At 39.7% G+C, this 24,160-nt stretch overlaps 1 protein-coding gene across 1 annotated transcript in view; it reads right to left on the bottom strand.

The window, feature by feature from the left end:
* Positions 1-24,160, bottom strand: part of LOC147325565 (regulator of G protein signaling 7-binding protein B-like) — a 267,021-nt gene that overhangs the window by 104,484 nt on the left and 138,377 nt on the right. The gene's annotated exons all lie outside the window — the stretch shown is intronic.

The raw sequence follows: 24,160 nt of genomic DNA, 5'->3' as shown, positions 1-24,160 counted from the left end.
GCAGAACATGAAAGCCAATAGCTCGGACAACAACATCACCAGCAATCACACAATCACTCACCACCGCTTGATTACAGCACTTAAGATAACCCATGTGTTTGAAAACAAGCTACATTGACCTTTGTGGTGGTGAACTTAAAGGAGCACAAACAACCATCCCACAAAGCTATTTTATCAGTTACCATGTGAAAACTAAACTGATATTTATCACTCCCTAAATATTTATGTCATTTTCTTCCTGGGCATTTTCTGGAAGCCCTGTTTTCCAGCTGTGCAGACAGGGAGAGCTGATTGTAAAAACAGATATATGCATGTTAATATGCAGGATCTGTAGGCAAGGATACGGTTTTCTTTTTGCTACCCGAAGGTTTGAGAAAGTCTGAGAACTACTGAACAGTTGCATTTGAGCGTTTGAGCTTTGGTTTGGTGCAAATAAACATTTCCCTGTGAAGAGCAAAAGCTTTTGCTGAAATGCAGTCTAGAAACCATCAATCTGAGCATGATTTGCTTTTTATTAACATCTTCTAATTTATCAGCATTCATAAAACATGACCGACTGCATAAGAGCTGACTGATAAAAGAGCACAAACACAGCAAAGAGGCTCAGTTCAGTGAGTTATAGTGGAGGCGGGGCTTAGAACACACAACTGCTACAGACAAATTAGGAAAACAGTAGTTGGAGTCATGGCTTGACCATAGTCACTGCAATTATGTGCAAAAAACTTGTTGCCCTTAACCTCGTATTTGATACTGGAATTTTAATGTGTTTATGATACTTCTATGTCATCAGTGGGATATTTTTTCTCCCCTCCACAAGTTAATTGCACAATAAATTTTTAGGAAATAAATTGGGGAAAAAAACGTGCGGTGCAGCAAATACATCCATTCTTATCCTTATCAAGGTTGTCGGGGCCCGGAGCCTATCCCAGCTGCCATAGGACAAGAGGTAAGGTATACCCTGGACAGGTCACCGGTATGCCACAGAGTTAACACAGCGAGACAGACAAACATTCACGTTCACACCTATGGGCGAATTAGAAGTATCAGTTAACCTAACCTCACTAATTGCATGTCTTTGGACTGTGGGAGGAAGATGGGTGTAGCAAATGTGAAACAAATTTAAACTCAAATGAATGTTTCATTTTCAAACATTTTTCTAAATTAGAATCAATTATTTCGGCGTTCGGGCTTTCAAGAGTTAAAATGGTTCCTTGAACGATGGGAACCCGGTTTATGACCACCTGCACTCAGATCCCATCTTCAATGTGACTTTGTTGTGTTAAGATGCCAAACAAACAGCAGTAAGATGGAGTCAGTCTGCTATTAGTTTGCAATTAAATGGGGTCAAGTTGGCAGTTCCATGTAATCTCTTTTGATAAGAGATTAACTCAATAATTTGCCATTTGTTGGAAATACATTGTCATCTGTACACATAGAAATTCACGTGAACTACTTAACATTCTGAGTCCAGCCAGAATATCATAGAAACAGAAATCTATAAAATTCCTCTACAAAGAGTGATATCATTGCTGCAGGACATTATGTTTGGCTCTGGTTGCCTGTGTAGAGACAGAACATTGAACACTTTGAAAACAAATCAGATCTCAGATGCCGGATGTCTTAACTGATCTAGGTAATGTCTATACTGGGCTGGGTAATGTGTTAGGAACTAAAGGAAGCCACATCGTTTGATAGAAATGAAAACGTCTACAGAGGCTGAACTCAAAAATCAAAGTGAAAAAATGTTGTGGCAGGATAGTTCATTTTGCTGAACATTTTTCACTGTCTCAAAATGGCACATAGTAGTTTGTATGGCTAGAATGTGAGAGCATGCTCCTAACAAGACTACAGACAGTGTCCTGGAGATCTCCGCCCAGCTCTCCTGGAGTAACTGGCTGTGCCCTGGAATCTCCTCAATGGGACACATAGTAAACCTTCTGGCAACTGGATGCACCAATGTGCCACCCTGAAGGAGTTGGACTACCTGTGCAGCCTCTGCAGGGTCCATGTATTCCATCATGCTAATAGCAGTGACACTGACCCGAGCCAAAATGCAAAACTACTGAAAAAACAGTCAGAATAGATAAGGAGGGGAAAAAGTGGCCTCCCACTGTAAAACCACTCCTGTTTTGGGGGTAGAAACTGCTGAAAAACCCCTCTGCTGCCTAACTGACCAGATCAATATTGCAGAATATTTGTTGACTTGAGCAGTGTGCATCTGCACAAAATATCATTGTAATCCATTCATTAGTTGTTGAGTTTCAGCCTGAACCAAAGAGCTGGACCACTGGAGAGAATGACATTTCCATTCCTATAATCATTCTAAAAACAGGAAAGGGAGGTGTGTGTAAGTTGACCCTGCAGCCATGATATTTTGCACACACAGAATAAAAATACATATAATAACATTTTAAGGTCTATACCTTTTATTTATTTATTTCACCATGACACAACTGCTATGAATAATGCAAAAGGGCAGTAAATATTGTGAGAGGGGGAAAAAAAGTCCTTCGAGTCTGCATGATAAAGCGGAGGCAGCACATTACTCACAGATGTATGATGGCAATAAACGCATATCTGGGGAAATGCTATGTACATCTCCTGAGCTTTTCTCTCTCTCTTTGCTTTATGGCTGAAGATGAATTTTCTCATGCATTTAAATTATACACTGCTTCATTAAAACAAGGGCTCTCATCAGCCTTTTCTACCAGGAAATAAGCTTCACGAGCAGCCATTAAAATTCATTCAAACATGTACGATGAACTCTCCAGAGAGGCGCGCGCTAGTAGCATAAAATATGACCGTGACGTGTTTGACTTTTGTTGGGAAATGAGGGAATGAGCGCTAACACTTAGCCTGAAGTTTATTTGACAAGGCTGTCACTCCAAAGGGAGCGCCTGGACTGGGCCATAAACACACTTCACCTGCAGTTTAAACAATGTCCAAGTTTTAACAATAAATTTTTATGCGAGAACAAGCCTTCCTTTTATTCCCTTTGTTGTATCAGTAAAACAGCAGGGAGAGGTTTATTTTGAAGAGAGAAAGTAAGAACACATTGCTGAGAGGTTTGGTTTCGATTAAATAAGGTGGCAGCAGTTGTATCAAAGTGGGCTCAGAGACCATCAGTAGTGCATCATTATGTCGGTGGGAAAATGCGGAGTGGGAAGTGAGAAGTGATGAGGGTCACGGCGTGGTCGTGACATCAGGAGCGGGCCTGATTGAGTGAGAGGACCCCGGGGGCTTCTACTCATGCATGAACCTCCTCACCCAAACAAAATATTTCATCTGAGCGTCTCTGTTTAAAAACACATACATATATCCAATATGTGGACTTCTAAACAAGTCATATCAGTCAACACTTTGGTAATGTTCAATGGGAGTCTGTGAAAAGTGTTTTCAGCCTGGAAGCCAAGTCTCCTGAAAACTGAGAAAATCCACTTTAAAAACACAAGAGAATGATTTAAAGGAGGTGCAGCAGAAGGTTAGAAAGTTAAAAGCAGGCACAAGTTTCCCTGTAACTTTCAGTCATTGCTAACATTTTTTTCCTACCTTGTTAACATCATGGCTTTAAGGATGGAGCTTTCCATCTTCCTGTCACCTTCTTCATTTATTATCCTCAGATGTTCCTAAAGACTTTGGTGTTCCTTTGACTTTCTTTAAGCATCTTAAAGGTTTTCAGAAGATTCAATAAACAGTCCAGTCTGATAATTATTTGATGATTCTGGCTTTACAATCTTCAGCATTTGAATTCTCTGAATTTTCAGCTCATATTTTCTGAAGAACATCAGAATGATGCTGACTTTATTTATCCAATTTTGGGGATCTCTTGTTATAGCAGTTACGATGACAACAGAGCAGGTGGAGACAACAGTCACCATTATGTAGCGACCTTAAGCTGCAGTCCAACATTCACACAAAGCTCAGGCTGCTTGACTGAGTTTAGCATAAACTCAGTTTTACCATCACTCTGAGTCTGAAAACTCGCTAAATATAGCGACAAAGTCGCTAAGTTGGCAACACTGGCCAGAGGAAGAGAGAGAGAAAGAGAGCCAGGGACAACAACCTCACATTAGAAAGGTATAGTAATCATCCACAACTATTTTCAGTTGCAGATGATAAAGGATTCAGAAAGTTTATTCATGCGGGCCCATATGACAGAGAATATGCATCTTCTTTTTGTTTTTATATTATAATTTATATTTAATTGTGTTGTGGTTTGCAGTGTTTTGTGTTGTTTCAGTTTAAATTTGTAAAAGGAAAAAGCTGAAAATTTAAATAGTTAAAAGTTGAAATGTGAATAGTTGATTTTTGTATTATATGATTTATTTATTACATTTTATGTGGTGTGAATAAATAAAAGTATATTTACGGTGGCCCCTAGAGACAAAGTACATACAAACTTCAAATCACGTACAAACCCTGAAGCATGTACAAACTCCAAAACGCGTAAAAACTCAGAAGCACATAAAAACTCAAAACACGTACAAAAGACAACAGAAGTGCTCCAGGATGCTGGGCGCAGTGTTGAGCTTTTGTTACCTAGTGGCTACACAAGCCAGCAAGTACCAACGACCAGATTTGGTGTGTGGTAGTAACAGGGAAATGAACTTTTTTTTTTAATTATTTGAATATATATGAGTGCCTGTGTATAAATACACAAACAATACACACATGCTTTCAATTGTGTAATTTAAGTGATCTAGTAGCTCTGTTTTGAAGTTGAGTTCATGCTAGAAATGTGTTTTGGAGTTTGTACGTGTTTTGTCTCTAGGGGCCACCGCATATATTTATATATACAGTGGGGCAAAAAAGTATTTAGTCAGCCACCGATTGTGCAAGTTCCCCCACTTAAAATGATGACAGAGGTCAGTAATTTGCACCAGAGGTACACTTCAACTGTGAGAGACAGAATGTGAAAAAAAAATCCATGAATTCACATGGTAGGATTTGTAAAGAATTTATTCGTAAATTAGGGTGGAAAATAAGTATTTAGTCACCTCAAACAAGGAAAATCTCTGGCTCTCACAGACCTGTAACGTCTTCTGTAAGAAGCTTTTCTGTCCCCCACTCGTTACCTGTATGAATGGCACCTGTTTGAACTCATCATCTGTATAAAAGACACCTGTCCACAGCCTCAAACAGTCAGACTCCAAACTCCGCCAGGGCCAAGACCAAAGAGCTTTCGAAGGACACCAGGAAAAGTATTGTAGACCTGCACCAGACTGGGAAGAGTGAATCTACAATAGCTTGGTGTGAAAAAATCAACTGTGGGAGCAATCATCAGAAAATGGAAGACATACAAGACCACTGATAATCTCCCTCCATCTGGGGCTCCACGCAAGATCTCATCCCGTGGGGTCAAAATGATCATGAGAACGGTGAGCAAAGATCCCAGAACCACACGGGGGGACCTGGTGAATGACCTGCAGAGAGCTGGGACCAAAGTAACAAAGGTCACCATCAGTAACACACTACAACGGCAGGGAATCAAATCCTGCAGTGCCAGACGTGTTCCGCTGCTGAAGCCAGTGCATGTCCAGGCCCGTCTGAAGTTTGCCAGAGAGCACATGGATGATACAGCAGAGGATTGGGAGAATGTCATGTGGTCAGATGAAACCAAAGTAGAACTTTTTGGTATAAACTCAACTCGTCGTGTTTGGAGGAAGAAGAATACTGAGTTGCATCCCAAGAACACCATACCTACTGTGAAGCATGGGGGTGGAAACATCATGCTATGGGGCTGTTTTTCTGCCAAGGGGACAGGACGACTGATCCGTGTTAAGGACAGAATGAATGGGGCCATGTATCGTGAGATTTTGAGCCAAAACCTCCTTCCATCAGTGAGAAATTTGAAGATGAAACGAGGCTGGGTCTTCCAACATGACCAGTGTTGGGACTAACGCGTTATTAAGTAACGCGTTACAGTAACTACGTTATTATTGTGGTAACGAGCACGGTAACTAGTTATTATGCCAAAATCAGGAACGCGTTAGTCGTTACTGGGATTTAGATAGGGTCGTTACTCGTTACTTCGTGTGGTGGCTATCGCGGAGCTTCCACAGATTAAGTAACATTAGCAAGTGGTGGAGGCCAGCAGGTGGATGAAGGAAAAGGGACGCAGAAGGAAAAGAGACCCGAGGCGGCCGCCGGTCCAAGTGTGAACTGAACTTCAGGTAAGAAGTTATGACCTGCAGTCTCTCTGGGTCAGATATGAACCAAGTTTAGGTGGAGTTTATTTTCGTTGTGCTGACTTTTTCCGTACTGCGTGCTAGCTAGCATGATGGAGTTTCTATACAGCTGGGTGGTGCTATGAAGTTAATGATGTTGAACTTTATCTTGTTCATAAGTTATTAGAGTTGCCAACCGTCCCGTCTGGTATTCAGAGAAAATATTAAGCGTTTCTTATTGAGGTGAAAAGGAACAGTTTGTCCCGTAATTCAGCTACAATGAAAAAGACACAAAGCTGGAGTTATTCTGTGTCTTTGCTGCACAGCTGCCTCTTCTTCTTTCATCCTCTCACCCTCCCTCTCACGTTTCTACTTCAATCATGAAAACTGATCAATGATCAGCTGATCGGCTCTCTTGTTTGTTTATCGCTCACTTTGCGCCGAAAGAGGAAACCAGCGGATGTCGCGCTACACAACAGCAGCACTTTTAAGCTTGATCAGCTGTTGTTAGAATTTATTTAATATTAATTTCTAGTATCAGCTGATGTTTGCTGGAGCCACAGCTGTAAAGCTGCTGGTCATGATGTCGGTTTGGTTATCTGGTGAGAGGGAAACATGAGGATGAAACCAGGAGATGTCCTTACTGAATCATCAGAGCTGAACAGGTGATGGAGAAACAGGTTTACCTTTTAGGTGACATGAATGAGTTGAAGAGAAGTTATGAACTGTTTCTGAGAGACAAATAACACCAGGATCCTTTTCTAAGTAGCTGACAGCTGGTAACTGTGCAGGGGCGGGTCTAGCAAAGTGTTGCCAGGGGGGCATGTAGGGCATTAACAGGGAGAGGGGGGCACAAAGAAATACTTTTCTTTCTTATTCTCATTTAAAATGTCTAGCTTTTAAAAAAATAATTATCTGAATCTTACAACAAACGATTGATAGATTGATGCATATATACCATCAAAACAGTGTACATCACTGACACAACAGTGTTTGTTTTCATTCAAAGGCTTTATGATTTTTCCTATAATGGTGGGCCGGTCTCTAGTCAAAATGCCTGGGCCAATTTTCTGTCCCAGTCCAGCCCTGTATGCAGCTCATCTGCAGTCTGGTGTTGCCTACATCTTCCTATTCAGAAGACAGAATTTCTGAGTTCTGAGTACATTTAAAAGCACCACGACTGCAGTTTTTGTGTTGGATGTAAAAGGCGCACATGACTCTGTGACGTAGGCTAGAATCATGGCAGCAGTCAATGACGGTCCAGGCGTGGGATTTCTCTCGTGGAAATATGCACATTATCTTTTCCTTTCTATTGGTAGGTGGCACAGTGCACTTGTGGCAAGTAAGCAAGCTAGAAGACTGGCAAAGTTATGGAAGAAACACATTAACAAGAGAATTCTGAGTAAAACCAAAGTTACTTTCCCTAGCAACTAGTTACTTTGAAAGTAACGAGTAACTTGAAGTAACTGAGTTACTTTTGAGAGAAGTAACTAGTAATGTAACTAAGTTACTATTTTAGAGTAACTTACCCAACACTGAACATGACAATGATCCAAAACACACCGCCAGGGCAACGAAGGAGTGGCTCCGTAAGAAGCATTTGAAAGTCCTGGAGTGGCCCAGCCAGTCTCCAGACCTCAACCCCATAGAAAATCTGTGGCGGGAGTTGAAAGTCCGTGTTGCTCGGCGACAGCCCCAAAACATCACTGCTCTCGAGAAGATCTGCATGGAGGAATGGGCCAAAATACCAGAGCTACTGTGTGTGCAAACCTGGTAAAGACCTATAGTAAACGTTTGACCTCTGTTATTGCCAACAAAGGTTATGTTACAAAGTATTGAGTTGTATTTTTGTTATTAACCAAATACTTATTTTCCACCCTGATTTACGAATAAATTCTTTACAAATCCTACCATGTGGATTCATGGATTTTTTTTTTTTCACATTCTGTCTCTCACAGTTGAAGTGTACCTCTGGTGCAAATTACTGACCTCTGTCATCATTTTAGGGGGTGGAACTTGCACAATCGGTGGCTGACTAAATACTTTTTTTGCCCCACTGTAAACATATATAAATAAAACCACTTTTTTTACGTTAGTAATTCCTTTTGTCCTTAATTTTATATTATTGTTAATAATAAATTAATTAAAGCAACAAAACAACCCGCAGAGCCGGTTCGGAGCCGGAAATCCCATCACTATTACTGTCCCTCCACACATACAACTCGGTTCTGCTTCTATGCCCCAGCTTTGTTTACTTTTCCCACCGAGGCTTCTAGACTTCTGATTGGCCAACATTTCTACACGGTTAGGAATATAGCACCACCTGCTGCTTTGGCATGTTCCTAGCAGCGTTTTCCTTCATTTCTGCCTTTACATGTGGACAGGATTATTTTTTAAAACAGAAAATCTCCGTTTTCAAAAATACCCGTGTACGTGTGGACGTAGCCTAAATGTTTAAGACTCCAACACTGGACGTGAATTTGTAAATATGGCATTTTGCCAGACATTAATAAAACCTCCTGCATTTACATGTGATCGACTCAGATCACTTCTAATTTGGTTGAACCCCACCTCTGAGTTTCATCCAACTTAAAGTAATACTAGTAACAAACAGACAAGCTGAACCAATCAACTAACCTTTGACAGATAGCAAAGACAAAATACTTCTTGTTATCTGCACTTTTTACAGCCCAGTACTTTTACTTTTTCACTTTGCAAGAGTAGCTTTGTATGATTCCCAGTTTAAAATATTCCTTGAATCCTTGGCACCTGGATTCATCTACCGTCTCAAAGAAGCTTTTTTACTCTACTCTAGATCCCTTGCCTTAAAGGCGATTTTCTCTCTAAGCCAGTCTTCTTCTCGTTGGCTTCCCCTCACAAACAAAAAGGTTTGAATAGCAGGTGGGTGGGGCTTTTTGGCTAACAGCCAATAGTAAACAAACAAAAACCAAAGAGAGTGTCATTAACCCTTTAAAACCGGTCGGAGGGCACGCTCTGTTTTGCGTAACAATTTTTAAATCGCGGTAGCACTGCAACCACATAAGCTAGCGCAATAAATGTTTTTTGCATATGAAACCGGAGGAGTTGTACTTACATCTTATGCCATCAGCTTGTCCTAGGTCAAGGTTTCCTTCCACATATAGCTTTGCAAAAACTGCATAAAAAGCACTTGCAGCAACAAAAACATAATATTCCAGAAACATGCTTTGCCGATCCGATGAGCTGTTCATAACACTTCCTACGTTGGAATAGACGTCAGAACGAACTTTCGCATGTCCGCCATTACCTGCCCGAAACCAGAAGGATGTCATTTTTGCAGAAATGTAGTTTTTTACCATCAGGGCCTCATGAGCCTATACTGGTGTTTTTAAAAGTTATCTTTGACTTTATGACTTTCTGTGTCGTTTCTGGGATGCTTAGGACTCATATTGCACTGCTGGAAATAGTTTATTTTGATGCACATGCTGCTTTTTTGCAAATTTGCGCTATAATATTTATTTTCATTTTTCCTGCAGTATATAAAAATTGGTGTATTTGAAAAAATAAAACTATGAAGACACTCAAAATAAATTTCCTGTGGTGGGAAACTATTTTGTGCAACTTTTTTGTATTTACAGTTTTGAGAGATAAGCCTCTTAAATTTCTCTAACTAGAAATATATGTTAAAAAAGCAAAAACGATTTTCAATTTTTTTTGTAGTTTATTGCACTTTTTTGCAATTTATGTAATTTCTATGCACCTAATGCAGACATATTATTAAAATGTGGGCTATAATGGTTGTATTGATGTATAGCAACTTGAAATGCTCCCAAAAATGGCACTACAGCATGTAAAAATATAATATAAGCTCTGGCGGACTTGGTTCTATGGTAGGTCTTAAAGGGTTAATGGAGGATTTAGAGCAGTATAAGCCTCACGCTTGTGCATTTGTTGACCTATAGACATTATTTGAAACTTAAATTAATGACATACATATGAAAGAAAATAAGTAAGAACGCAATCATTCCACTTTAAATCTGGTGATAAATGATGACCTATTTTATTTTATTGTATTTTTGTGTGTGAAGCATAGCTGGACTGGCCATTTGCCCGGTGGGCCGATGGGGGTTTTTTTTTCTTCGTTTTTTTCTGTAATGGTGTAAACACTGAAAGGTGGTGGTTTGGCCAGATGCTGGGAAATGTGTAAAAAATAACTCAGTTGTTTGGTGGTGGCTATTGCGGAGCTTCCACAGATTCAGTAACATTAGCAAGTGGTGGAGGCCAGCAGGTGGATGACAGAAAGGCAGGAGGAGCAGAGACCCGAGGCGGTGAACTTCAGGTAAGAAGTTATGACCTGCAGTCTATCTGGGTCAGATATAAACCAAGTTTAGGTGGAGTTTATTTTCATTATGCTGACTTTTTACAGTCAGTTACAATAACTCGTACTGTGTACTAGCTAGCATGACGGAGTTTATATACTGCTGGGCGGGTGCTATGATATTATTGATGTTGAACTTGTTTTATCTTATTTTATTCACAAGGTTAGTTATTAGAGTTTCCAACCGTCCCCTAAAAAACTGAGTTGTCTCGTATTCAGAGAAAATATTGCGCGTTTCGTATTGAGGTGAAAAGGAACAGTTTGTCTCGGACTTCAGCTACAATGAAAAAGACACAAAGGTGGAGTTATTCTGTGTCTTTGCTGCACAGCTGCCTCTTCTTCTCTCATTCTCCCCCTTTTTCTACTTCAATCATGAAACTGATCAATGATCAGCTGATCGGCTTTTCTCTCTCGTTTGTTTATCGCTCACTTTGTGCCAGAAAGAGGAAACCAGCGGATGTCGCGCTAAACAACAGCAGCACGTTTAAGCTTGATCAGCTGTTGTTAGAATTTATTTAATATTAATTTCTAGTATCAGCTGATGTTTGCTGGAGCCACAGCTGTAAAAGCTGCTGGTCATGATATCGGTTTGGATATCTGGTGAGAGGGAAACATGAAGATGAAACCAGGAGATGTCCTTACTGAATCATCAGAGCTCAACAGGTGATGGAGAAACAGGTTTACCTTTAAGGTGATATGAATCAGTTGAAGGGAAGTTATGAACTGTTTCTGAGAGACAAATAACACCAGGATCACTTTTTTATGCAGCTGACAGCTGGTAACTGTGCAGGGGCGGGTCTAGCAAAGTTTTGCCCGGGGCCCAAGTAGGGCATTAACAGGAAAGGGGGCACAAATAAAATACTTTTCTTTCTTATTCTTATTTAAGATGTCTCGCTTTTAACAAATAATTATCTGAATCTAACAAACGTTTTCATCTAATGTAAAATATAGAAATCCATTATTGTACATAGTAATTTTTTTTAGGTACCATCATAATTTCTTCAGAAGTAAGTACTGTATATGATGCCAGTATTTTCCCACATTTTCTAGATACTGTACCAGTACTGTGTGTAAAATGCCATCAAAAAGTCAATTAAGTTTTATTCTTTCTCACCTGTCTTTCTATCTCCTTTCACTTTTTAAAGGTTGCCATGTTAGAAAAAATATTTTGCCCTGCCATGCTGTTTATTGATGTGGTAAATGAATAGTTTATGAAAATATATTTAAATCTGTCATCAGTAGTCAGTAATGATCATGTCTCACCTCTAGTCTTCTCTGTCTTAATTTCAGGTTTACACCATGTGTTGTAGATAGTTCAGGAGGTTAACTCGACCAAGCATACTACTTTTGGGTACTGTTTAGAATACCAGAATAGGGAGGATGGTGTAGGTTTAAGTTTATTAGACTGATACATATATACCAACAAGACAGTGTACATCACTGTGACAACAGTGTTTGTTTTCATTCAAAGGCTTTATGGTTTTTCCTATAATACCTGGTGGGCCGGTCTCAAGTCAAAATGCCCGGGACGATTTTTTGTCCCAGTCCAACCCTGGTGTGAAGCAAGACATTATGGAGGCAATGTCTGTAAGTCATTAGTTTGTCTCCACTGGTGCACAGCTATTGTCCATTTGAACTGATCCACGTCCTCACAGCATGGCTGCACATCAAATACACAACCTTCCCTTTTGTCTAGAAGTGAGCGAGCGCTCTGTTCTCTTCCCCATAAATGTTATTCCTGCACTCATCAGATTTCCCCAGCAGTATCTGTGTCACCTCTTCCTGCCGAGAACTAACTGAAAACATGTTTGCCTGTGACTCAGCATACCACGCCGAACTGGTATTTGTTCATTAAACAGAGCGTTCGTTTTGGCTGGGAGGATCTCAGAGGTTTCTTTGCGGGATCAGGTATCGGTCATCCTGTGATTGTGGTGGAGAGTCTCCGGGTCACCACGAGGAAAGAATTGCTCAGAGGAAAATAATGTGTCCGTGTCAATGCCAGTCAAGTGCATCAGCCGATCAAAAAGCATGTTTCCAGTTAACTCTAGACATAAACAATGATTAAAGGCTCACAAACAGTCTGACAATGATGATTAAAAAGGGATGAGAAAATATTACCCACTTAATAAACTATAGGCGTCTCCCTCTCACCGAGCCCGGGGATCTCTTTATTATATACACAACATCTACTGAAGGTTACACCCCCCCAAAGCTTGGCCTTATTAACAGCTGGATTGTTGTGAACTTTACCTTCCATATCTATTTCAAATAAGCTGCACAACACAGTTTTGTTTTGGAGTCTCATTAAACACAAAATATAGCCAAATGTATTTGGCCATTTATATGGATACACCGTAATAACATGGGAATGGTTGGTGATATTAAAGTCCTGTTTGTGGCACATTAGCATATGTGAGGGGGCAAACTCCTCAAGATGGGTGGTGACCATGGTGGCCATTTAGAAGTCGGCCATCTTGGATACAACTTTTGTTTTTTCAATAGGAAGAGGGGCCATGTGACACATCAAACTTATTGGTAATGTCACAAGAAAAACAATGGTGTTCTTGGTTTCAACGTAACTTTATTCTTTCATGAGTTAGTTACAAGTTTCTGACCACTTATAAAATGTGTTCAATGTGCTGCCCATTGTGTTGGATTGTCAATGCAACCCTCTTCTCCCACTCTTCACACACTGATAGCAACACCGCAGGAGAAATGCCAGCACAGGCATCCAGTATCCGTAGTTTCAGGTGCTGCACATCTTGTATCTTCACACCATAGACAATTGCCTTCAGATGACCCCAAAGATAAAAGTCTAAGGGGGTCAGATCGGGAGATCTTGGGGGCCATTCAACTGGCCCACGACGACCAATCCACTTTTCAGGAAACTGTTCATCTAGGAATGCTCGGACCTGGCACCCATAATGTGGTGGTGCACCATCTTGCTGGAAAAACTCAGGGAACGTGCCAGCTTCAGCGCACAAAGAGGGAAACACATCATCATGTAGCAATTTCAAATATCCAGTGGCCTTGAGGTTTCCATTGATGAAGAATGGACCCACTATCGTTGTACCCCATAAACCACACCAAACCATCACTTTTGTTGTTCCAACAGTCTTGGAGGGATCCATCCAATGTGGGTTAGTGTCAGACCAATAGTGGTGGTTTTGTTTGTTAACTTCACCATTCACATAAAAGTGGCCCTCTTCCTATTGAAAAAACAAAAGTTGTATCCAAGATGGCCGACTTCTAAATAGCCACCACGGTCACCACCCATCTTGAGGAGTTTGCCCCCTCACATATACTAATGTGCCACAAACAGGACTTTAATATCACCAACCATTCCCATTTTATTATGGTGTATAAATGGCCCACCCTGTACTTAACTGAAATCTGGAGTCATCATGTGAGGATAATTTAGACAAATTTGACGTCCTTGTATGAAAAAATAATAGAAAATATGTGAAAAATCTTCACATGCGTACAGAAAGACATATGAAAAAATGTTCTGAATTAGATCTGCTTTTAAAGAAACATATGAGCCTTTTAGACACCAATTCCTTTCCATTGATCAGAAGGCATATAAATGTGTTGGCTTTATGTCTGGTTGAGCACAATGGCTACTTTTTCGTGAAGTCTGCAACCGCAGTCTTAGTAGGTCTGACCTTTCAAGATGACACAAGTGTGAACTATGTGCCTTTGCATTAAAAAATAAGCATGCAGAAGATCTCATGTCTAAACAGCTCAGTTTAAGATACCTGCAATGATGCATTCACAATGCATACACTATATGAACAAAAGCATGGAGCCATCTACACATGACACCCACAGGAACTGTTTGGCTGTGAACCCCTGCTATGAAGGTCCCAGCACACAGTTTTTGTGCTGCTGTTAATGCAAGATGGGATTTGGAAATATGAAGCGTTGGCTGATTTTATGATGTGCTTCAGCACTCGACGAAACCCGCTCTGTAACGTTATCTGGTCTGCCACTTCATGCCTGAGCTGCTGTGGTTTATAAATGCTTCCACTCTGTAATAATAGCACTTACAGCTGATTGTGGAACATCAAGAAGGGAAGAAATTTCATTACCTGAATTGCTGCAAGGATGACATCCTAATACAGTATAACAGACACTTGAATTCATCTTTAAAATCTTTGAAACAAGCCTTTCTTTCACAAGTGTTGGTAAAGGCAGACTCCTTGGCTAGGTACTTGATTTTGTACACATGTGACAACCGCACTGAAAATACCTGAATTCAAAGATTAACCACATAGACCACACAGTGTCAAAATTTGCAAGCATAACAACATTCATTCTATCAGTGTTGTTCATATGTTGGAATAAAACCGAGGTGAAAATTCACTCAACTTACTTAGCATATTAATGAAGCTTCATCCCATCACACCTTTCTTCACACATCTGTTGACCTGCTTTGTAAAGTACTTGGTAAATCCACCTGTAATGTGTTGAAATATTATTGTGTCAATACTCAAAATACCTTAGCAGGCAGTATTTTAACAATAGGGTGTATATGTTTGCAGCTGTTGGTGTTGGTGATCAATATCAGCCAAGTGGGCTGGAAACTAACATGTGTAGCCAGATCCCTTTTTTTGGTATATTTGTCCTTTTGTACATTTTCACTCAGTGTTTTTTTTGTTTTTGTCTCTTTGTGTTTTACTCTTTGTACCTTCTCTGTATGTTGTTAAAGTGCTGTTATTGCTTTCTGTGAGGCCGCTAATTTCCCAGGCTACATTTATACAGTTTCGACCTCTTTATACCCTTGCTCTTTTCCAGGCACCTTAGAAGAACTCAAAGTTGAGCCAGAAACCTCCATCCTGTTTTCAGAGACCTTGATCACAAAGATTTAAACAGCACAGTACTACGTGTATTTGTGGCTTGAACACACGCTTAACTTCACAGATATCTGCTGCCTTTTTGTCCCAGCTGTGAACTGCAGGACATTAATACCTGTCTGCTCTCCACTCCAGTCTTTTATTTTTCAATCCAATTTTATTTATGTAGCACCAAATCACAACTTTATATTGTAAGGTAAAGAACCTACTATAATACAGAGAAAACCCCAACAATCAAACTATGCCCAATGAGCAAGCACTTGGTGACAGTGGGAAGGAAAAACTCTTGTTTAACAGGAAGAAACCTCAGGCAGGGGCACTGGATAATTTGAATCCTCCTGCCTGAGCTTGTTCGACTTATTTACTTCTCTTTACTTTGTGAGTTAATGTAATTAAAACTATCCATCCTGCCTCTGTTGTGTCTGACCTTGACTTCATTTTTTAAAGAAGAATAACATTTACAATCACTCATTTGTTGTTATTCTATACAAAAAAACAAACAACCAAGAATATTTAATCCTACATTTCCCATATTCTCCCCTTCCTGCTCACACCTCCACTTTGTACTGCAGGCTTTTTGTTATAAATTTGCCATCTCAAACTCAAGCTAAGATACCCTGCTGGTTAGTCTCTGGATGATTTGGCAAATAACTGTCTGCCTCTTCTAAACAGAAGAGGTAAGTGTGTGAAAGTAAGTGCATGAGTAAATGAATGTTAGTGAACAGCAGCTTCTCATAACATCCTCCCAAAGACGACAGATAATGAGTTTAGAATCAAATCAGGTGTAAATGCTTATATCATTATAGCGGCTGTAATGACTCAGTAATCACCACCATCGTAGTAGTTATGAGGACTGAAATGAAATTGTAAGTGAGCGATGGAAGTCGAAGCCAAGAAATAGAAAATTGGAAAATGCTTTGTATTAATGCATCGAACAGGATTTAATCTTCATTTAGAGCCATGTGTCCATACAGGGAGAGAAGCTGAGTGGCCTCAGAGTTTGCACACGAAGCATCACATGTGCACACCTGGGCAGGACCTGTGTCACCTTGTAGTCTGTCTAAGAAAACTAAGGAGAGTGTCGTTTGTTAAAAGTTGGACTTTTAATGTTTCTGTACAATATAATACAATACGATAATTTTTAATTCTACAACTGTTTACAACTTGCATAGTTCTGTATATTTCTGTATAGCTTTATATCTCATATTTCTGTATAGTTCTTTATTTCATATTCTGTATAGTTTTTTTTTTTCATATTTATATCCTGTTCATAGCCTGTACATACTTATAGCATATTCATAACATACTTCATACCGTGTACATACTTACATACCACAATAGACCTATTTCTGTTATATACTTACATATCTATATTATTGCTAATATATATTGTAATATATCTATATCATGGCTAAAGCACTTCTGGATGGATGCAAACTGTATTTCGTTGCCCTGTACCTGTGACATGTGCAATGACAATAAAGTTGAATTATATTCTATTCTATTCTATGCTATTCTATTTAATGGTGTGAAAGGTCGCACTTTAACCCAAACTATGAACGTCAGTCTCTTAGCTGAAAAGGCAGCAGATGGTTTATGCAGAAGTGTAAACACTGAGTATTTTCCAAGAACATTACCAACAGGTATGGAAAATGTTTACAGCGCACTGTCTTGACAGAAGAAGAGCAGACAAGAGTGACTTTGTGATTTTGCAATCCTCATTACAGAATGATGAACTGCTTTAGAAAATCCATTTACGAACCTGGTCTGAAAGACTTGACTTTTTATGCTTTGAATGTTTAGTCTGTCTCGAAGTTTGTCAAAACTTGTTTAATTTCTGTATGTGCTGCTGAGATGAGGAAAGGTTTTCTCCACCAGAAATACTTTATATACCATGCAGTATAAAGCAACTTCTGCTTTTTGTTACTAATCTTGTTGTCCTCTCAATGAAGATATAAACCCTTTGCCCACCTCTTGCTTCCTTATAAATATTGCATAAGTAGCTGCTATTATCTGAGCTCTGTAGCTGTGACCCTTGCAGTCTTGACTTTCACATAGTTCTACTTTTATTCAATGAATCTTTCTCCTGAAGTCATGATATGTCTGGGTCTCTGAAGACATATTGCACAGTATGATTGTTAGTAAACTCTTGTAACTGGTGGAATCAAGCAGGGTCAGTGCACAGGGTGAAAGGACTCACTTTTCTGTGGATTTATCCAAGTGTGTTCTATGATATCTAAGCAGATGTTAAATGAAATATTGTGTGCTTTCCAACCCACAGCAGGCATAAAGGTAGCATAAATCTGGGAGTACATTTGGTGTGTCTTCAATATTGCATCTCTGCAGACTTCACACCATCAAATTACACCAAGAAGCATTTCATAGCTAAAATGTTTAACCTGCACTGAGCCTTTTAATTTGAAAATCCTCCAGATTCTCTTTGGTGTTTCTGTCTCTGACTTCCTGACCATCTTATCTGCTGTGATCACTTATTTTGAATGAGCACTTCCTCTGGGACACACTGCCGATCCTTTGGTGGAATGCATTCAGCGGTTGAATGCAGTGGTGCCAAAATACAACACAGCTGTGTTTCTGTATTCTAAGAGGCCTCTGCACTGGAAACAAGAATAAAACTATATCTGAGCACACGTATGTAAAGAGTTAAAATCAGTGGTATTAACAATACAAAAACAAGTTTGTGTCTTTGTCATCCTCTTTTCAGGTACACCCACTCAACAAGCAATTTCTTATTTATTTTGCTCTATTTCGGCATGTTGTTTTACACCTTCCTGAAACAGAGCTGTGAAAGCACAGCATTGCTGTCAGTCAAAAATAATGAGGAGAAGAAGAAGAATTTGTGTCAGAAAAATTGTGCTGCATGTAGCTCCAAAACCTGCATGCCACAATCCAAGAAAGTTACCAGATAAAAGTAATTTTGCAAACAAGAATGAAAGTGTTTATACCAATAATATGTCTACATAACAACTGTACACAAAAATGAACCATTTATAAATGATAAAGCAGTTTGGTTATATATATTAAGGTAGTTACTCATTAGATAAATAACCTTAATTTCAGTGATTATCAGCACAAAAAAAACATTATATATGGAACAAGATGTGAAAATGTGAAACTTAAAAAGTTTTAAATTTAGGTTTTAAAAGCTTCTTGTGCTGGTTATTAAATTACTATCATCATCTTTGGTGTTGTGGATATCTTCAGTAGATTTCACTTTATTTCAGTGGCATTTCCTTTTTTTATAATGTCTCTGTTGCTACCCATGATTTAATCTACGGCAGTCACCATGGATACCACAGGCTCACGTGCACAGTTCATTATTGTGAACTGTAACTGCAAACACTTCTGTTTAGCTGCCCAGATAAACCTTTCAAACGTGAATCTTTTTATCATTTCATTTGTTAAAAACATTTAATGGACTGAATAAAACAATCTGTAGAGAATGAAGAAATCTGTATTTTCTCTCCTTATTTTCTCAGTCTCGTAGGTAAAGCTATCGCATTTATAACTTTTTTTGTCCCCCCCACTGGAAAATACAGACGCTGTCGCTTCAGCTAGGAGACGAACTGTGAGCCAGCTGCACAGAAATCTTCTGTTTTTGTTATTTGTTGAGATGTTTGAAGACTGCATTTGAAATTACCTGTATTATAGCAGTAGCTGTGGATGTTGGTCAGCTGGAGCACCCTTTATGTTCAGCACCCATGGTCCCCAGAAGACTGTGTGTGTGAGAATGTGTCGTAGGCTATTGAAGGGATTCTATTAGACACCTTGATGTTCCTCTCTGAGTAGGTTCCGGTTTATTCATTTATATGGCACATTTACAAACAACAGGGTTGATCAAAGTGCTTAACAATCAGCAAAAAACAGCAAGAGATTAAAAGTAAAGTGTAAAGCGTGTGATTTACCAAATGAGATGTTCCACCTTGATGGTCAGTCCACCTTAAGGCCCAGTAGCCAGGGACAGGAGACGATGATTAATCTTCACCTCTACATTATGTACCGGTGAGGTCCTCTATTTTAGAGAGATGCTAAATGAAGGAGAGGGAGAAGAACTGCTTTGCTGCCTGGGAAGTTATTCATTCCTTGTGGATTGTGATGCAGGACTGAATCCCACCTCCCATACCCCAGAGAGGTCAGGCTAAGAGTTCAACAGACTGCACTGTAGTGTTGGCTGCAGTTTTTTCCTTAATTTTTTATAGTGTTTATTCTTTTTGTTTTTAACCATTGTATACTTTTATTATTGTTATATGAGTTTTTAAGTTTGTACTTACGTGTATAGCATTTATTGCCTGTCTGATTGGTCTGAGCCTTTGCACCTGTTTGACTGAAAGGATACGTGGCCGCCCATGAGAGAGCTGTCGGGTGAAACAATGGAGCCAATTATGGAGCATTTCTTCCAATCTGATTGTGGAAGTTTTATCTATTTTTCTGTAGGGTTTTTGCAGGATATTAACATCCAGTTAGTGCAAAGTTTGAGGATGTAAAAGATAAGTGCTTTAATTTGCTCTTATGCAACAAAAACAAGCACTTTTAACTCTTAAAAACTGAAAGTCGGCATGCAGAATAACCTCCAGCCCTACATCCTCAGGGCTCTTGAAGTGCCAGTGCCTCAGGGCCCAGCACGCCTAGTCCTGATTGATTCTTTAATAAGGAATGAACAGCAGCTCCTGGTGCTTTGGGTAATTGTCACATTTGTCACCCGGAGAGACGAGCTGAGGCAGTGAGCTAAGGCGGCGAGCACGAGCAGCGTCTGTGATCTAATTGGACAGAGTTATCAGGCACCGAACAGCGGCATCCGAGCGATGAACGGTGGTGATCCATATCCTGCTCACAACAAGAATGAAAAGTCGTTGAGAGAGACAGAGAGACATTAGAGGCATTGGGCACATGCATCAATTTACACACATTCTCATAAACACACACACACACACACACACATTGAGTGTATCATATTAGTTTTAGTACCAATATATCTACGTAAATATATAGCAAACAAGTCTTTGCCATAAAACAAAGCTGCACACAGGTTTTTATCATCACCTGAAATTTACACTAGAAGCAAGACATCATTTTAATAAGCACCATAAAAGCCTCTTTCCTCTTTACCAGGATGACTGATATCAGGAGTATTACCAAACGTTCAATGTGCAAAAGTGTAACACTTTAGTTTTTGCTCACATTTATTAATTGAAATACTTTTGCTGTACATTCGTACTCATATTTCTCATATTTTATTTTTCTCCTTCCAGTACTATGGCCACGTGCCAGAGTATTCATTTTGACAGCCAGAGAGAAAAAATGCTGCCAATGTTCCCAAGTCTGAATATCAAACAATTATAATGACAATTATAATGAATTTAAAATTTTTAAGACCTGGAGAAACTGGCAGTTGTTCAAAATTTTAAACCACTTCCTGAAGATTTTCTTTTACAGTGGAATCATTGGTTTCAAATCAGTTTAAATCCCTTACCAGACTGTTTGGCATCCACCCCGAAGGTTTAGAAAGCTCTTTAGCTCTCCATGTGATCATGAAACCGCACTGTTCAGTGGCAATGAGAGCAGCAGACCCAGAATATAAGAGGTTTTAAATAAGACACATCCCTCCTGTCTAAAAGAAGACCTTATTGTTGGCAACCCTGATTCTATATTTACAGATCTGAAAGCATCACTTTAAAGAACAGGCACTGTTTCATCACTCATTTGATTGCTGAAATATACTGGAACAAATCAGTAGTTTCCTTGGGATGTACTTACTTTTTCATGACTTAAAGGAAGAAAACTTTAATCGGTTTCAGTGAATTGTGCATTTTACTGTTCCACAATGAAACAAAACATCTAAAGGTGAAACGTCATGTCTTGATTCTCTTGCATTCATCACATGAATCCAACACAGATTTTACATTGATCCATACGTGGGCCATTGATCCACCCATACTGTGGGTGGCCCATGTATGGATCGGATGGTAGTTGAAGCCAAAGGCCTTGGTGGTTCGATCCCCAGGTGCTGAAATGGAGTTTGCATACATGGCTGATTTAAATATTGAACTTTATATTGGGAAATATAAGTAATCCAGGAACCACTTACTTTTAACCGTACTGTCCACCTTTACTGGTCAGTCAAATATGACCTTCAAGGTTTGCCACAACATATACCATCTACTCCAAAACTTAAAACATGACCCTAATATGGTTGTTTTTTAATATATTTTAAAACTTCAGCACCAGAACAATAGTAATTCCTTATGGGTTAATGCAAGTGCATATAAAAGCTGTTTTTTTAAGGGAGGACATTACAGGTGATTAGATATTTTTTTGTATTACATCCTAATATGTTCATATCAGGTGCACAGCTCTTTGTGGGAAGGGCTAAAACAGCCTGTTTCAGATAGAGGTTCAAGTGTGAATCATTCTCTCTGAGAATAAAAAACGGTCTGTAAATACAGAGGACCACTTAAATGTGTACTTGAAGAAGACATGCTAAAATAGCACAAAATCTTCTCATGTTGTCCCATGATTATCCTGAATTATACATGTGATAACATGTGATGTTAACATCGCAACCACAAAGCAGAACACAGCACCAGCGCTATGGTTTGGTTTGGTAAGGTTTGGTTTGCTTTTTCTGACTCTTTTCAGATAGTCGCTTTTTCTCATGAAGAGGGTGTCAGTGCTTAAAATGAATAGGTGACTGGTGCCTAAAACAATTTAGAAAAACGTTTTGTTGCATGTAGACGTCATAGCACAGATAACCCAGGACACATGAAAAAAGAAGCACGAGAGAGCCTCTTTGACAACATATGACGAAGGAGGAGGCTACCTTGTTTAAGACCTTCTGATGAAAGAGTTGAACTAATGCTCATGTGTCCTCTGTAATAATTTATGACCCCCTGCAGCTGTGCAAATACCACTATCGAGCAACATTTCTCACCGCGAATGACGGCATGAGCTTCAGTATTATAATGACGGATCAGCCCTGGATAATTCATCTGAGGGCCCTAAAATATGCAATTACTCTGCAAGTTGCTGAGGATCCATCTATCACAATGCACAGCAATTCACCTACAAAAGGCGGCGTTTTTATCAACGCAGCAGTTAAGGGATAGAACATTAAAGACCCTTGGTGCGTTCTTTTGTTGACCAAGATGAAGATCTGATCCATAACAGCAACTTACAATGGAGGTGGAAGAAGGAAGGAGTTGCAAAAAATATTGACTGTGAAGAGCCAAGTGCTCAGGTTGACCTCTGACCACAACGATAAGGAGCCTGGGAGTGAATGCCTTACAACCTGCAATCAATCTATCATAAACACAAAAGCCAGTCCACTAAGAATTCTAATGTCCAGGGGCCTGTTCTTCGTACGTCGCTTACTACATCCAAGATCAAATGACACATCCAAGACCAAACCATCGCGCTAACCGTGAGCTCGCTAATCCGGTTCCCCGAACACACCTGCTGTTGACGATTAGTACAGCTGGACGCAGTAATGTGACATCACTGGGTGTCGTAAAAGGGGCTACGCATCGATAGTAGAAACACTGATCGGCAACCCGCTGATTGGTCGGCGAAAATGTCGAAGGGGCGTGCACGGTATTTTCCGGCAGCAGAGCAAGAACTCTTGAGTGCGGGATTTCAGGAGTTTCAGAGTTTAATTAAAACGCAAGAGAACACTGCAAAGGCTGCAAAAGCAAGGAGAGAGGGGCTGGCAGAAAGTTGCTGACAAATCAAACTCGTAGGTAATTTAATAATAATAATAATAATGGATTGGGTTTATATAGCGCTTTCCAAGGCACCCAAAGCGCTGTACGATACCACTATTCATTCACTCCCACATTCACACACTGGTGGAGGCAGCTACGGTTGTAGCCAGGCTGCCATATCGCGCCATCGGCCCCTCTGGCCAACACCAGTAGGCGGTAGGGTAGATCTATCATATGACACTATATTGTCCAATATCATATGGCATTATATTATATTATAATATGTTATATTATATCCCCTTTCACATTAGAGCCACAACAGGACCCACAAGAACATGGGAACAAGTAAAAGTGGAATACAGGAGTATTCTACAGAATGGTAATATTTATCTCTTAGATTGCTTTTCGTCTCTTGGCAAGGTAATACTGGCCTGTAATACTCTGTTAGTTTGTTCATAACAGCAACCAAGAAAAGGGCAGAGGAAAAAAAGACAGGTGGTGGTCCTGCACCCCCTCGTCAACAAGTTGGTTAAGTAAATAATACCCTCACGGGAATATCGATATCTCTCTATGAGCACACTGTCGCGCTGAGCTAAAGGATCCTGTCTATCCCGCAATATACGCTGAATTCTGAGGACTCTCCTTATCAATCTTGCACCTTCCGCAATGGGTTGGTCGCGTATACGGACAGGACATGGCTGCGACAGACTTCCCAAATCCACCTTCGCTTTTATAGCCGTGGTCTCTCATCTTGATTACACGAAGTAATTTACAATTACTACTCTGAAATATGAATTACATCTGTAATAATCACATACATGTAATAGAATGTTAATAGTACATTTCCCTTTTTTAGGAAATGACCTGTATATATCTGTATGAAATCAATAAAAGGATCAGGTGCTGCATTATCTTTAGTTACATTGATAATATTTATTTATGGTGAAACAGTGGTGGAATATCGCTGTTGCTTTCGTATAAATGAAGCGGACATACCTGCGTGGCCGCGATCTAATCCTGTTTACATAAAGTAAACCTGCTCCCGAGCAGGTTTACGCTTACGGC

Source organism: Aulonocara sp. 'chitande type north' Nkhata Bay, linkage group LG7 (assembly GCF_057382095.1).
Source record: "Aulonocara sp. 'chitande type north' Nkhata Bay isolate Kocher_YH1m ecotype deep benthic linkage group LG7, A_spYH_male_GT1.1, whole genome shotgun sequence".
NCBI lineage: Eukaryota > Metazoa > Chordata > Actinopteri > Cichliformes > Cichlidae > Aulonocara > Aulonocara sp. 'chitande type north' Nkhata Bay.
This window is presented reverse-complemented; position numbering and strand designations above follow the sequence as displayed.